This window comes from Piliocolobus tephrosceles, chromosome 2, assembly GCF_002776525.5.
Source record: "Piliocolobus tephrosceles isolate RC106 chromosome 2, ASM277652v3, whole genome shotgun sequence".
Taxonomy (NCBI): Eukaryota; Metazoa; Chordata; class Mammalia; order Primates; family Cercopithecidae; genus Piliocolobus; species Piliocolobus tephrosceles.
Window position 1 is genome coordinate 161,297,650 of NC_045435.1, and position 14,565 is coordinate 161,312,214.

Here is a 14,565-nt window from a genome sequence, read left to right on the forward strand (position 1 = left end):
CTTTTTAATCTTTGCCAATATGAAAGGATAAAAATAATATCTCAAAGTTGTTTTAATTACTTAAGATTAGCCATATAAAGCTGCCATTTTTAAAGTAACAATAATCATTGAATACTAACAATTTCATATTCTTTAATTTCTTTGTGAGATTGTAGATCTGTTTTTTTTTTCAGATTTCTTCTTTTTTTAATTTAATTTTTTTATTTTTAAAATTTCAGTAGCTTTCGGGGTCCAAGGGATTTTTGCTTGCATAGAGATGGACTGGGGGCCAAGACTTATAGGAACCAGATAAGACGCCTGAAAGGGTATGGTTAGATGGGGCAAAGCTAGGAAACTCTTGGGCTCAGCTGGGCCTGATAGGGTCAGTGTATGTTGCTCCGCCTCCTCGAGGCACTTGTGTGTGTTCCAAATCTAGTAGAACAAGCTGCTTCAGCCCAGCCCAGAGCACTAGCAGGGATGAAATGATGGGAAACTTAGGCTCTGCACATCCTGAAGTCTTGTAGCTCTGCTGAGCTCAGACTTGGAGTTACTCCAAGGGGCTGTCCCATCACATTTTGTTTGTTGTGAGCCTCAGAGGACTGAGAGCCTGTCCGATCTTCTCTCTCTCTCTCTGTGGTGCTCAATAAGTACTTGTCCTGTCCTGTCCTGTCCTGGGCACTGAGGGTGGAGAGAAGAAACGAAGCCGAATGAGGGGGCATTCTGCCTTCAGGACTCACCATTATCCGAGGCTATCTCCTTGGGGGTTCCCAGAGCAGCCCCCTGCCCTCTCAAAAGTTTTCATGATTCTTATTGTGAGTACTTGAACTTTTCTTTGTCTTTTTTTTTTTCGTAATTGAAGACTATTTTACGTGTAATTTTTCTACATCCACACATCTAGACCTGCTTTGATAACTTTAAAGGCTACATAAGCTTTCACTGGACGGCTACATCATAATTTTTTAACACTTCCTCTGTTGATGGACATTTAGGTTGTTCTTGCCTTTGACAGCATTTCTGCAAACCTTTTTTATGATTCTTAGTGCAAATATGCAAGTGTATCTGTTGAATAAGTTCCTAAAAGTAGAACTGTTGGGTTAAAAGATGTGTGCATTTTAAAAATTTGATTAGTATTGACTGACAGTTCAGATAACAGCTCAATTGTCTCTCATTGGAGAAACAGAAGCCCCCAGAGGCCAAGTCCCCTCCAGGCCTCCCTATGTCACACATCCCAATGTTCCACAGGACTCACTGCTTTTTCACATTTGGTCTGAGTTGCTGATATGGGTCTCAAATTGTCTCCCATTAGCACAATCTTCTTAAAATTACATTTTCTTCTATAGTACAGATAGACCGTAATCAAATTTATTTCCCTATTGATGGAACTTTATTGAGGTTGCCTCCGTATGGAGCTATGCAGATAATTTTGCAGAGAGCATTTGGGGCAGTCACGGTGCCTCATGCCTGTAATCCCAGCACTTTGGGAGGTTGAGGTGGGCGAATTACTTGAGGTCAGGAGTTTGAGACCAGCCTGGCCAACATGGTGAAACTTCATCTCTACCAAAAGATACAAAAATTAGTCGGGTGTGGTGGCAGGCACCTATAGTCCCAGCTACTGGGGAGGCAGAGGTGGGAGAATCTCTTGAACCTGGGAGATGGAGGTAGCAGTGAGCCAAGATGGCGCAACTGCACTCCAGCCTGGACAACAGAGTGAGACCCTGTCTCAAGAGGAAAAAAAAAAAAGACAAATTGCACTTCTGCTCAAACCCTTGCCTGAGCTAATAATAATAGCTAACATGTATTGAACACTTTATATGTGTCTGCCCTGCCCTTTGCAATGTATTAGCTCAAAACTCGGATTAATTAGATATTTTTATTAGCTTAATTTTACAGATGTGAAAGCTGAGGCAGATAAATGACAAGTTCAGGGTTTTAGAGCTGATAAGAGATGGGGTTGGAGTCAAAATCCACAGTCTAGTTCCAGTCAGTGGGCCTGACTGACTTCTGTGAAATGCCTGGCTGCGAGCCCCAGACTGGGGCTTTGGGTGCAAAGGGTGGCCATATTTAAAAGTGAGAAGCTGTCCAATTACTCCCTGAAAGGGCTATGCCATTCTCTGGTACCACCAGAGTAAAAGTGAGGACCTTTTTCCCTTCAATGAGTATGTCTTTTTCTTTTCTTTTTTTTTTGAGATGGAGTCTCGCTCTCTTGCCCGGACTGAAGTGCAGTGGCACAATCTTGGCTTACTGCCACCTTTGCCTCCCGGATTCAAGCGATTCTCCTGCTTCAGCCTCCCGAGTAGCTGGGATTACAGGCGCGCGCCACCAAGCCCGGCTAATTTTTGTATTTTTACTAAAGACGCGGTTTCTCCATGTTGGTCACGCTGGTCTCGAACTCCCGACGTTGTGATCTTCCCGCCTCGGCCTCCTAAAGTGTTAGAATTACAGGCGTGAGCCACTGCGCCGGGCAGGAGTATGTCTTTTTCATTTCCATATCCTTGCATGTAGGGGATATGGCAATGAAATATACTCCACATAAGGTCCAGCATGGAGCAGGTAGGTGCCTGTGGATGGCTGGATGGATGAATGGATGGATGAAGGGGAGCAGACAGGTGTGGAGAGAGGGAGGGTAGGTCACACCAGAGGGGCCATTGCTCAGTGTGGCATCCTGCCTCTAAAACTCATTCACTTCACACGTTTGAAGTGTTCCTTATTTTTCGGTTCCTAGCTGACTCGCCCCTTCCTGGAAGGATCTGCTGAAGCGTCCCTCTCCGATCAGAGCCTTGCCTGACCTTTCTGTCTCCACCGCACCGTGCACTCCTTACCCTCCTTATCCCGCTTAGTTTTTCTCCACAGCATCTATCCCCATCTTACATGCATTTACACTTCTGTTTTGCTTATCGTCTTCCCCATTCCCGCAGGGGAGAATATGAACCTCACTAGGGCAAAGGCTTTGTTTGTTCACTGATTCATCACCGGGACTTAGGACATTTCCTGGTGTTAGTTGCCAGTCAGTATTTGGTGAATATGGCACCTATTATTCACTGTGCCAGGTGCTGGGAGTGCAGCGGCGGGAGGGACAGAGACCCTTCCTTCAAGGCTCGACATTAATCCTGTCTGATGGTGGGAGCCCGAAGAGGCTCTCCCAGCCTTGGGCTCCAGATCACTTTGTCCCTTCCTAAAGAAATCTAAGGCTTGCAGCGACCGCTCTCCCTCGGGCGCAAAAGCCGCGTCCCCGGCGGCAGTCCCGCCCCCACAGCGCCCCCTGGCGGCCCCGCGCGCGCCGCACCGGAGCCCCGCGCTCCGCAGGCGAGCTGGAAACCCCGGGAGCTCCAGGGCCATTTCCTCTCAACTTTCGGACACTTCTGCTTTCGCCCGGGGCGGGAAGAGGAAGGAGGGCTGGGGGAGGGCGCAGCGCAGGGCGAGGCCGAAGCGGGCGAGGCAGGAACGCTGGGGCTCTGGCGCCTTCTGCCACGGCGTCACCTGGAAGACCCGATTTTTCAAGGGCAAAGACCCCACATTCTTGGAGGGCCTTGCTTTCCTCCGGGCCCAGCTCGGCTCCCACCTTACGCCCCTTCTCCCCGCGGGAGGTGAGAGGTGGCGGGGTCACAGGCGGAAGCGAGGGCGGGGCCAATGTCCGTCCCGCCGCCCTACGTCCCCTAGGTCCTGCACCAGGGTTTTGGGGCCAAAGCAAGCAGTGCCTCTGTGTTTGGGGTCGAGCTTCTTCACGGTCTGTGAACACAACGCGCGAGCCCTCGGGCGCGGTGTGGGCGAGCGCCCTGCCCGGGGCAGTCCCAGGGATCCGCAGGGAGGGGAAGGCCGGAGGCGACCGAACAGAAGTCGGGACGCCACCTGCCGGCCGCAGCCCACAGCCCACAGCCCACAGCCCGCAGCCCGCAGCCCGTAGCCCGCTGCCCGCAGCCCTCAGAACCCAGACGCGCCTTAGGGGCTGCTTGGCCAGCGGGATCTGCAGACCCTACCCCTCCTGCAGGATCCTGGGTCCATTTCCCGTAGTGGTTGCGGTCCTGGGTCACTGATACACATAAGGTATGATAACCCTACGCTAAGGTAGGATTGGACTTTGAAGAGCTGAGCAATGGCTGGGCATGGTGGCTCGCTCCTGTAATCCCAGCACTTTGGGATGCCGAGGCAGTAGGATCGCTTGAGCCTAACAGCTCGAGACCAAGCCTGGGCAACATAGGGAGACCCTGCCTCTACAATAAATAAATAAATAAATAAATACATAAATAAGGAGCCGGGTGGGCATGGTGGCGCGCTCCTGTACTCTCAGCTACACGAGAGGCTGAGGTTGGAGGATCTCTTGAGCCTGGCAGGTCCAGGCTGCAGTAAGCTGTGATTGCACCACTGCACTCCAGATTGAGCGATAAAGCAAGACCCTGTCACACACACACACAAAAAAAAGGCCGGGCGCAGTGGCTCACGAGGTCAGGAGATTGAGACCATCCTGGCTAACACGGTGAAACCCCGTCTCTATTAAAAATACAAAAATTTAGCCGGATGTGGTGGCGGGCACCTGTAGTCCCAGCTACTCCGGAGGCTGAGGCAGGAGAATAGCGTGAACCCGGGAGGCGGAGCTTGCAGTGAGCAGAGATCGCACCACTGCACTCCAGCCTGGGCGACAGAGGGAGACTCCGTCGCACAAAAAAAAAAAAAAAAAAAAAAAAAAGCAAAACAATATATAAAAGAGCTGAGCACTGACCAGTCCAAGCATGAGAATGGCTTCTGTTAACTCAAGTTTCTTGACTTCATGGATGCCCTGAGGGCTCAAAATGGCTCTCCCTCCTCTCTATACTTCTCTCCCCCGCCCCCCCCGTCTCTATTGTTCCTTTTATTCGGTCTTGATAACGTGTGTGTGACTATGAAATGAATACACAGTCGCTATTTTTTTTTTTTTTTTGAGACGGAGGAGTCTCGCTCTGTCGCCCAGGCTGGAGTGCAGTGGCGTGATCTCAGCTCACTGCAAGCTCCGCCTCCCGGGTTTACGCCATTCTCCTGCCTCAGCCTCCCGAGTAGCTGGGACTACAGGCGCCCGCCATCTCGCCCGGCTAGTTTTTTGTATTTTTTAGTAGAGACGGGGTTTCACCGTGTAGACCAGGATGGTCTCAATCTCCTGACCTCGTGATCCGCCCGTCTCGGCCTCCCAAAGTGCTGGGATTACAGGCTTGAGCCACCGCGCCCGGCCCACAGTCGCTATTTTTAAAAATGGAGACAGTTCCTGTGGTTCTTGTTGGAAGTTTTCCCCTTCTTGAGAACATGGGTCTGTGCTCACTGGAAATGCAAGTTTGTTGGTTGTCCTTCCTTAATCCTGTCAGGACTCTTGGCCAGGGGTCAAGTCCACTCCCTTCCTGGTGTGGGCAGGAGTGGCCCATTTATCTCCAGGACTGGAAGCACCTTGGAGGCAGCTCTGGAATTGGTGAGACTTTTGGGGTGGGAGGTAGGGCGTGTCAGAAGGGAGGCACCGGGCATCCTCAAATGTTTCTCACTTTTTTTCCTTTTGCATAACTTGATTAATTTTTTGTTCTTGCCCATTCGAAAACAGTTTTAATTTGTAATTATTATTTTTGTGTGACAAGATCTCACTCTGTCACCCAGACTGGAGTGCGGTGGCACAATCACGGCTCACTGCAGCCTCCACCTCCCCGAGGTCAGGTGATCCTTCCACCTCAGCCTCCTGAATAGCTGGGACTACAGGCATGCACCACCACGCCTGGCTAATTTTTTTTTTCTTTTCTTTCTTTTGAGATGGGGTTTCACCATGGCTGGTCTTGAACTCCTGCGCTCAAGTGATTCACTCTGCTCTGCTTCCCAAAGTGCTGGGATTATAGGCGTGAGCCACAGTGCCTGGCCAGTTTTATTTCACTGTAGTAGGCTTGCCTTTTTTTTTTTTTTTTTTTTTTTTTCAGGCAGGGTCTCACTCTGTTGCCCAGGCTGGAGTGCAGTGGTATAATCTCGGCTCACTGCAACCTTCACCTCCTGGGTCCAGGTGATCCTCCCACTTCAGCCTCCCAAATAGCTGGGACCACAGGTGGGCACCACCACACCTAGCTAATTTTGTTGTTGTTGTTTTTGTATTTTTTGTAGGATGAGGTTTTGCCATGTTCCTCAGGCTGATCTTGAACTCCTGGGCTCAAGAGAACCCTGCCTTGGCCTCCCAAAGTGCTGGGATTACAGGTGTGACCCACCACGCCCGGCCAGTTTTATTTTCTTGTATTAGGTATACCTTGTTTTATTAGTAGCCACTCATACCACGTTTGCCCCCTTCTCAGTTGATCTGATTTTCTTACAAAGGGTCACATCAGTGATGGGCCAGTATCCCAGATCTGGGGTGGCAGAAACCAAAGTTGGTGGTCCACTTTCCCACTTTAGTCAGGGGTGTCCAGTCCAAGAAGTCCAGACTCCAATAATAGGAAAATTATGCTGTCTTCTTTTTCTTTTTCTTCTTCTTCTTCTTTCTTTTATTCTGAGACAGTTTCCTCTGTAGCTCAGGCTGGAGTGCAGTGCCAAGATCTCGGCTCACTGCAACCTCCACCTGCTGGGTACAGCCTCCCAAGTAGCTGGGATTACAGATGTGTGCCATCACACCAGACTAATTTTTGTATTTTTAATAGAAACGGCGTTTCCTCATGTTAGCCAGGCTGGTCTTGAATTCCTGACTTCAAGTGATCTGACTGCCTTGGCCTCCCAAAGTGCTGGGATTACAGGAGGGAGCTACTGCGCCCAGCCCTGCTGTCTTTATTTTCTACCTTACATAGTACAAAATCGTGTTTGTTCATTTTTTGTTACTTAAGAGTTTTTTTTAATTAGAACATTTCATTTCATAAAATAGAATGTATTTCCTATTTGTTCCTAATAAACACTGAAAATGCCCACTTCAACAATTCTGCTGATATTATGCTCCAACATATAGGTGTCTTCTTTCAAATAGCTGACAATCCCATCCTGGCTAACACGGTGACACTCCATCTCTATTAAGAATACAGAAAATTAGCCGGGTGTGGTGGCACGCGTCTGTGATCCCAGCTACTCGGGAGGCTGAGGCAGGAGAATTGCTTGAACCTGGGAGGCAGAGGTTGCAGTGAGCCGAGATCACACCACTGCACTCCAGCCTGGAAGACAAAGTGAGACTCCGTCTCAAGAAAAAAAAAAGAAAAAGAGCTGACAATCTATGTCATGTGGTTTATTCAGGCAGCTCAGGGGTAGACAGAGTGAGGACAGGTCTATGCTCATAAACCAAGGATCACAGAGGTTCCTGCTCTTGTGAGGCCCCAGGCCATTGTCTAGTGTGGTGCTTCCCAGGTTTTTGGAGTTCATGAGCCCATGGAGTATTGGGCAAACCACATAGACTTGTCAATTGTTGATTTGGCACGTCAGGATGTTATTAGCAAAGCCAAATTCTATTATCAATTCAGAAAAGAAGGGCTATTTTAACACCAAGAGTTTCTAAATGGAAGCTTCTTTCATTTCACCCAGGACTGGTAGAATAGGTAAGGACCTGGTGGTACACTGGGCTGGTTCCTTTCACAGTTGGGTGGCTGCCTTGAGTTCTCAAGGCCTTGATGACAAAGGGAGGAATATTCATTGAGGTTGTGAGTCTCTCAAAATACAAGCTTCACAGTGTCGAACCCAGTGTTTCACCTGCCCAGCCTGTTGCTGGTCACCGTCTCTGTACTCCGGCACCTTTGGGACGAGTTTCTGTCATTGCAGTCCCCATACTGTTTCATGAGCTTTACTGCCCCCTCCGGGGTTTGCTGGCTAAAGACAGGAACCACATCAGATCTGACTGCTGGCTGGCCAACACCTAGCAAGTGCTCACCAAGTGCCTGTTGCCCACATGAATTAAACTCAGTGTCACTCTTTTGTATCTCCAAATAATAAAAGAAATACTCACTGTACACTGCTTGAAATATGAGAGGGGAAATGGCTAATTTCATGCTGAGAAAGGAAATATATTTGCTAATTTTTCCCACAGGCTATTTTATAGCTACTTGATTTCATTTAGGTTGTGGTTATTTTCTGCTGGGCAATGTATACTCCAAAGAGATGAGGGACCCGTGCTTTGCATTGTCCCACCTTCTATAACCGTGGTTCTCAGCCTTGCTGCACATTAGAAGCACCTGGGAGAGATTAAAATACTGATGCTCAGGGGCCCGTCTCTGACCAACTCGATCAGCCTCTCTGGGGGTAGGGTCTGAACATTGGTTTTTGTGTGTTGGTTTGCTTTGTCTCTGAGACGTGATTGTAATGTGCATCAGTGGCTGAGAACCTGTGGCCTAGACACACTTTCTGGGCTCTTGCAACTAACTGAGAGCCAGTGGTGAGATGGGGGAAGTCATGGACAAAGAAGGAGGGGAGACTGGGATTCCAGATACAGTCTGCAACTTCCTGTGGACTTAAGCCCTTGGTTTTGTCTTCTGTAAGATGGGGATAATGACAGCTGTCTCAAAATGCTGTTGAGATGATCTGAATGCCTGGCACAGAGGAAATGTTTGTGATAGTTTTACGTGTCAATTAGGGTAAGCTATGGTATCCAGATTTTTGGTCAAACAACTAGCCTAAATGTTAGTGTGAAGGTTTTTTTTTTTTTTTTTGAGATGGAGCTTTGCTCTTGGTGCCCAGGGTGGAGTGCAATGGCGCGATCTCAGCTCACTGCAACCTCTGTCTCCCATATTCAAGTGATTCTCCTGCCTCAGCCTTCCCAATAGTTGGGATTACAGGCTCCTGCCACCATGCCCTGCTAATTTTTGTATTTTTAGTGAAGACGGGGTTTCGTCATGTTGGCCAGGCTGGTCTTGAACTCCTGACCTCAGGTGATCCACCCGCCTCAGCCTCCCAAAGTGCTGGGCTTACAGGTGTGAGCCACTGCACCTGGCTGGTATGTTTTTAAAGATAAGATTAACACTTAAATCAGTAGACTTTATTTTTTATTTTAATTTTTACATTTTTGTTTCTTTTTTCTTTTTTCTTTTCTTTTTTTTTGAGACGGAGTTTCGCTTTGTCGCCCAGGCTGGAGTGCAGTGGCACCATCTCAGCTCACTGCAAGCTCCGCCTCCCAGGTTCACGCCATTCTCCTGCCTCAGCCTCCGAGTAGCTGGGACTATAGGCACGCACCACCACGCCCGGCTAATTTTTTGTATTTTTAGTAGAGACGGGCTTTCACCGTGTTAGCCAGGATGGTCTTGATCTTCTGACCTCGTGATCTGCCTGCCTCGGCCTCCCAAAGTGCTGGGATTACAGGCGTGAGCCACCACGCCTGGCTACATTTCTTTTTTCGAGACAGAATCTCACTCTGTTCAGGCTGGAGTGCCATGGTGCAATCTTGGCTCACCCCACCGCCTCCCGGGTTTAAGCAGTTCTCCTGCCTCAGCCTCCCAAGTAGCTGGGATCACAGGCGTACACCACCACACCCGGCTAATTTTTCTTTTTTTTTGTATTTTCAGGAGAGATGGAGTTTCACCATGTAGGCCAGGCTGGTCTCGAACTCCTGACCTCAATTGATCTCCCTCCTCGGCTTCCCAAAGTGCTGGGCTTACAGGTGTTAGCCACCATGACTGGCCTTTAATCAGTAGACTTTGAGTAAAGCAGATTACCCTCCTTAATAGAAAAGACTGATGTCCCTGAAGAGGTAGGAGTTTTGCTTCCAAACTGCCTTTGGACTCAAGATTGCAGTGTGGGCCCTTGCTGGAGTTTCCTGTCTGTTGGCATGCCTTATAGATTTTGGATTTTGGCCATCTTGTCAGAAGAAAAAAAAAAAAAGATTTTGGACTTGCCAGTCCCTGCAATCACAGGAGTTAATTCCTTAAAACAAGCCCTTCTCTAACGCCTATTGGTTCTGTTTCTTTGGAGATGCTGATGAATACAATGCTCAATAAGTGATTGCTACTGTCGTTACTATCTAACTCAGGGGTGGCCGGGACTCATTGGGGGCAATAAGTGAGACTGCAGCTTTATGGGTCAGGGCAATGGGCATTATCCCAAGGAAATAACAGTGATGGGCTCTCACTCCTAAATTCCAGAGTGTGAAGTCCAGGTGTGAAGATAAACGCAGGGTGCAGAAATCTTTTCCTTTTTCTGGTCTGGAACATGGAGATTTTCATCAGGAGAGAGGGCCACAGCACAGAGTGCAGAGCTCCAGACTTGTGGTCAGGAGGCCTGGCTTTGGCTCCTGGCTGAGTTACCAATTCACTATGCCACCTTGGGCAAGGCCCCAGCCTCTTCTGTTTTATTTTATTTTATTTTAATTTGTTTTTCGGCTCCCTGAGGGGGTTGAGCTGGATGATGTGTGAGGTGCTTTCCATCTTGCTGGGATTTGATTTCTGCTTCTTAAGTGGTTCCAAATTGGGCTGCTTGTATTTATGCTCAGGAGGGAGGTCACATGGCTGAATTGGGGCTGTCCCATCCAGGGCTTGAGAAAATGCCTCAGACCTTACCCGGTATGGTCTGGGATAGAGACTCCAAGACATGGAGAAGCTGGGCTCCTGCAGGTCTCTGCTACTGGGATTCCCTTTCCAAGTCCCCTCAGACACACCAGGCAGGCTATCCCTTTCCTGACAGCTTGCCCTGGAGAGGGCAGACACTACATATACAGCAGTGGTCCCCAACCTTTTTGACACCAGGGACCAGTTTCATGGAAGACAATTTTTTATGGGGGTGGGGGGTGGTTTTGGGATGATTCAAGTGCATTACATTTATTGTGCACTTTATTCCTATTATTATTACATTGCAATATATAATGAAATAATTATACAACTCACCATGATGTGGAATCAGTGGGAGCCCTGAGGTTGTTTTGCTGCAACTTGATGGTCCCATCTAGGGGTAATGGGAGACAGTGACAGATCATCAGGCATTAGATTCTTATAAGGAGCATGCAACCTAGATCCCTCACATGCACAGTTCACAATAGGGTTCGCACTCCCATGAGAATCTAATGCCGCTGCTGATCTGACAGGAAGCGGAGCTCAGGTGGTAATTTGGAGCAGCTGTAAATACAGATGAACCTTCACTCGCTCACCCGCCACACTCACCTCCTGCTGTGCGGCCTGGTTCCTAACAGGCCATGGACTGGTACCGGTTGGTGGCCCAGGGGTTCGGGACCCCTGATATAGAGAATTTACTATTTACCCCGATATAGACAATTTACTATTGCTTTGCAAACTCAAGTGTGAAACAAACAGCATTAGCTGTGCTCCCCTTCTTCATTTATTTATTTTTTAGAGACAGGCTCTTGCTCTGTTGCCCAGGCTGGAGTAGGGTGGTACAATTGTAGCTCACTGTAGCCTCGACCTCCTGGGCTCAAGTAATCCTCCTGCCTCAGCCTCCCAAGTAGCTGAGACTACAGATGTGTGCTACCAAGCCCAGCTATGTGGCCTTCTTTAAATGATCCAATTTCTGACTCTAAGCTCCCATCCTGCCTACTGTCAGGGGTCTTGGGACATTAGTCTTCGGATATTATTAACCACGTTATTTGCTCCCAGGGCTGCATGTCCTTGGGGCCTGGCGTCTCTTCAATTTCATGCCATGATGGTGTGCCTGGGTCACAGGTACAGCCTATGTTCATCCCCTCTGAACACCTGCCATCTTCCCAGGGCATCTTCAGAAAAAGTTACTAAAATAAGTAACTATTGAGCTTCTCTTGTCTGTGAGTGCTAGGGGCCCCTAGCCCTAACCCAGGCATCAGCGGCTTCATTTCCATCTACAGAATGCAAGATCTCAGCTCACTGCAAAACTGCCCTTCCTCCAGGTGCTGCCAGGAGTCCATAGGGGATGTTTCACGAGTAACAAGCATTTCTCTCACCTACTTCCACTCTGGACCACACTGCCCCCTTGTGGAGGGCGGTGACTCTCCATTGCTTTATAGGCCTGTGATGGCTGTGAGTTATATTCTTACCCAGGGTGCATCTGACAGCCACTCAAAGCTGCAGTCTTTCGAGGATCCAGAGGGTCCACACAGTTGTGCGGTCCCTTGCAGCCAGGCTGTCACCTCAGCACTCCTCCCCGGATCTGAGTTGCACCTTGTGACCTGGGCATGGAGGCAGTGCTGCCTGTGGTCCTGGGGCTCTTGGGGTCCTCCTTGAGGAGGATTCTTCTGCCTCGGCCTGTGGCTTTTTTCTCTGTAACACAGGCCCAGTGTGTTAGTCAGGAGTATTCTGATTGCAGATGATGGAAACTCAGCTTAAGTTGTTTACAATTCCAATAAATAAATAAATTAATTAAAAAGAAAGAAAATGTATTGGTTTGTCACTGAAAACTCATGGCAAGTCTTCAGGTATAACTGGATCCAGGAGCTTGAATAGTGTGGTCAGAGCGCAGTCTTTCTCCTGTCTGTTCTGCTTTCCTTTGTGCTGGCTTTACTACCACGCAGGCTTTCTCCACTTGGGTACTCTCTCAAGTTTTGGCCTTATTTCTTCCCCATAGCTATCAATCTTAGTGGAAAGAGGCTTCTCTTTGCCTTCAGTCCCTACAAAAGTTCTGCAATTGGGTCTCTTTGGCTCAATTCACTTGCTTGCCATTGAAACAACGCCTATGAAAGACAGGGTGAAATATACAAATACACTTCCCCTCTGGCCGGGTGCAGCGGCTCACGCCTGTAATCCTAGCACTTTGGGAGACTGAGGTGGGTGGATCTCCTGAGGTCAGGAGTTCAAGACCACTCTGGCCAACATGGTGAAACCCCGTCTGTATTAAAAATACAAAAATTAGCTAGGCATAGTGGCATATGCCTGTAGTCCCAGCTACTTGGGAGGCTAAGGCAGGAGAATCACTTGAACCCAGGAGGTGTTCAGCAGTAAGGTTTTCTGACAAGAGACCCTGTCCCCTTCCTTGGACCTAGGCTGCCCTGTGACCCCAGGGCTGCCTTTCCAGGTACTGGGTAGGCCAGCAACCTCTGAGGTGACTTGTCTTGACAGGATGAGTAGCCTCAAGTAGTTTGTCCCTTGGAGATTGGAATTAAGAATTTCCAAGAGAGGTTTTAAATTTGTAGAAGGAGTAGGGGCTGAAGGGTCCTCAGTGGCCATATGTATACCAAATCCAGGAGGGAGTGGTCAGTTCAGCAGACAATAGGGGGACATGGAAAAGAAGCAAGGAGGTCTTGGGAAAGATCATGCAGTCCAGTAGAGAGAGACAGGGCTGCTGAGAGACAGAGAGATCTCTGATCCCATTGGCAGTCCAGTCTCAAGACCACACATTGAACCCCTTTTTCTTTACCCTGCAAAACTTCGTAGTTTAAAACACAAACACCCAGTTAAATCTAGCTGATTTATTTACAACTATAGACTGATTTAAAGATGAGCAATAGGCTGGGTGCGGTGGGTCACGCCTGTAATCCCAGCACTTTGGGAGGCTGAGACGGGCGGATCACCTGAGGTCAGTAGTTCGAGACCAGTCAACATGGTGAAACCCTGTCTCTACTAAAAATACAAAAATTAGCCAGATATGGTGGCGGGCACCTGTAATCCCAGCTACTCCGGAGGCTGAGGCAGAAGAATCACTTAAATCCAGGAGGCAGAGGTTGCAGTGGGTCAAGGTAGCACTCCTGCACTCCAACCTGGGTGGCAGAGCGAGACTCCATCTCATAAATAAATAAAGATGAGTAATAATATTCCAAGTGAGGGAAGGAAATATTCAGACTGCTTAACTTGACTTGTAGCTCACATATATTCATTATTTCTGTACCTTTTTTTTTTTGACAGCGTCTCTGTCTCTGAGGCTGGAGTGCAGTGGCGGTGAGGTCTCAGCTCACTTCAACTTTCGCCTCCCAGGCTCAGGTGATCTTCCCACCTCAGCCTTCCAAATAGTTGGGACCACAGGCATGCACCACCACAGCCAGTTAATTTTTTTTGTAGAGATGGGGTTTTGCCATGTTGCCCAGGCTGGTCTCTAACTCCTGGACTCAAGTGATCCTCCCACTTTGTCTTCCCCAAGCGCTGGGATTACAGGCATGAGCCACTGTGCCCAGCTGGTACATTTTTTTCTGTTTTATAAGATTATAGTATTATCTGTCTCCCTATCAGCCATTTCATCCTCTCTTCCTTGTCAGGGAACTCTGCTTTTTGTTCAAGGATATAAGTGACTCAAATATTACATAGGGCCATGTGCAGTGGCTCACATCTGTAGTTGTAGCACTTTGGGGGGCCAAGGCAGGAGTATCACTTGAGCTCAGAAGTTTGAGACTGCAGTGAGCTATTATTGTGCCACTGCATTCCAGCCCGGGCAACAGAGTGAGACCCTGTCTCAAAAAAGAAAAAAATTACATAAGCAGAATATGCAAAAACAACAACAAAATCATAGAGACCTTGGCCTCTACTCTTAGGCAGATCCCAGTTAGTCTGAGTCAGCCATGGTGGTCTCATTCTTTTGCCAGCAGCTGGTTTAGGAACCAGTACGTGACAAACTTAGTCCAGGCCCATGAGATGAATAGGGAACTCTACTGAGGGGTTCAGGGAAAGTGGATCAGACTTCTAAGAAAGAGTCTGGAAGAAATGGCTCATTTTCCCATCACAATCAATCTTCCTTCCTTCCTTCCTTCCTTCCTTCCTTCCTTCCTTCCTTCCTTCCTTCCTTCCTTCCCTTCCT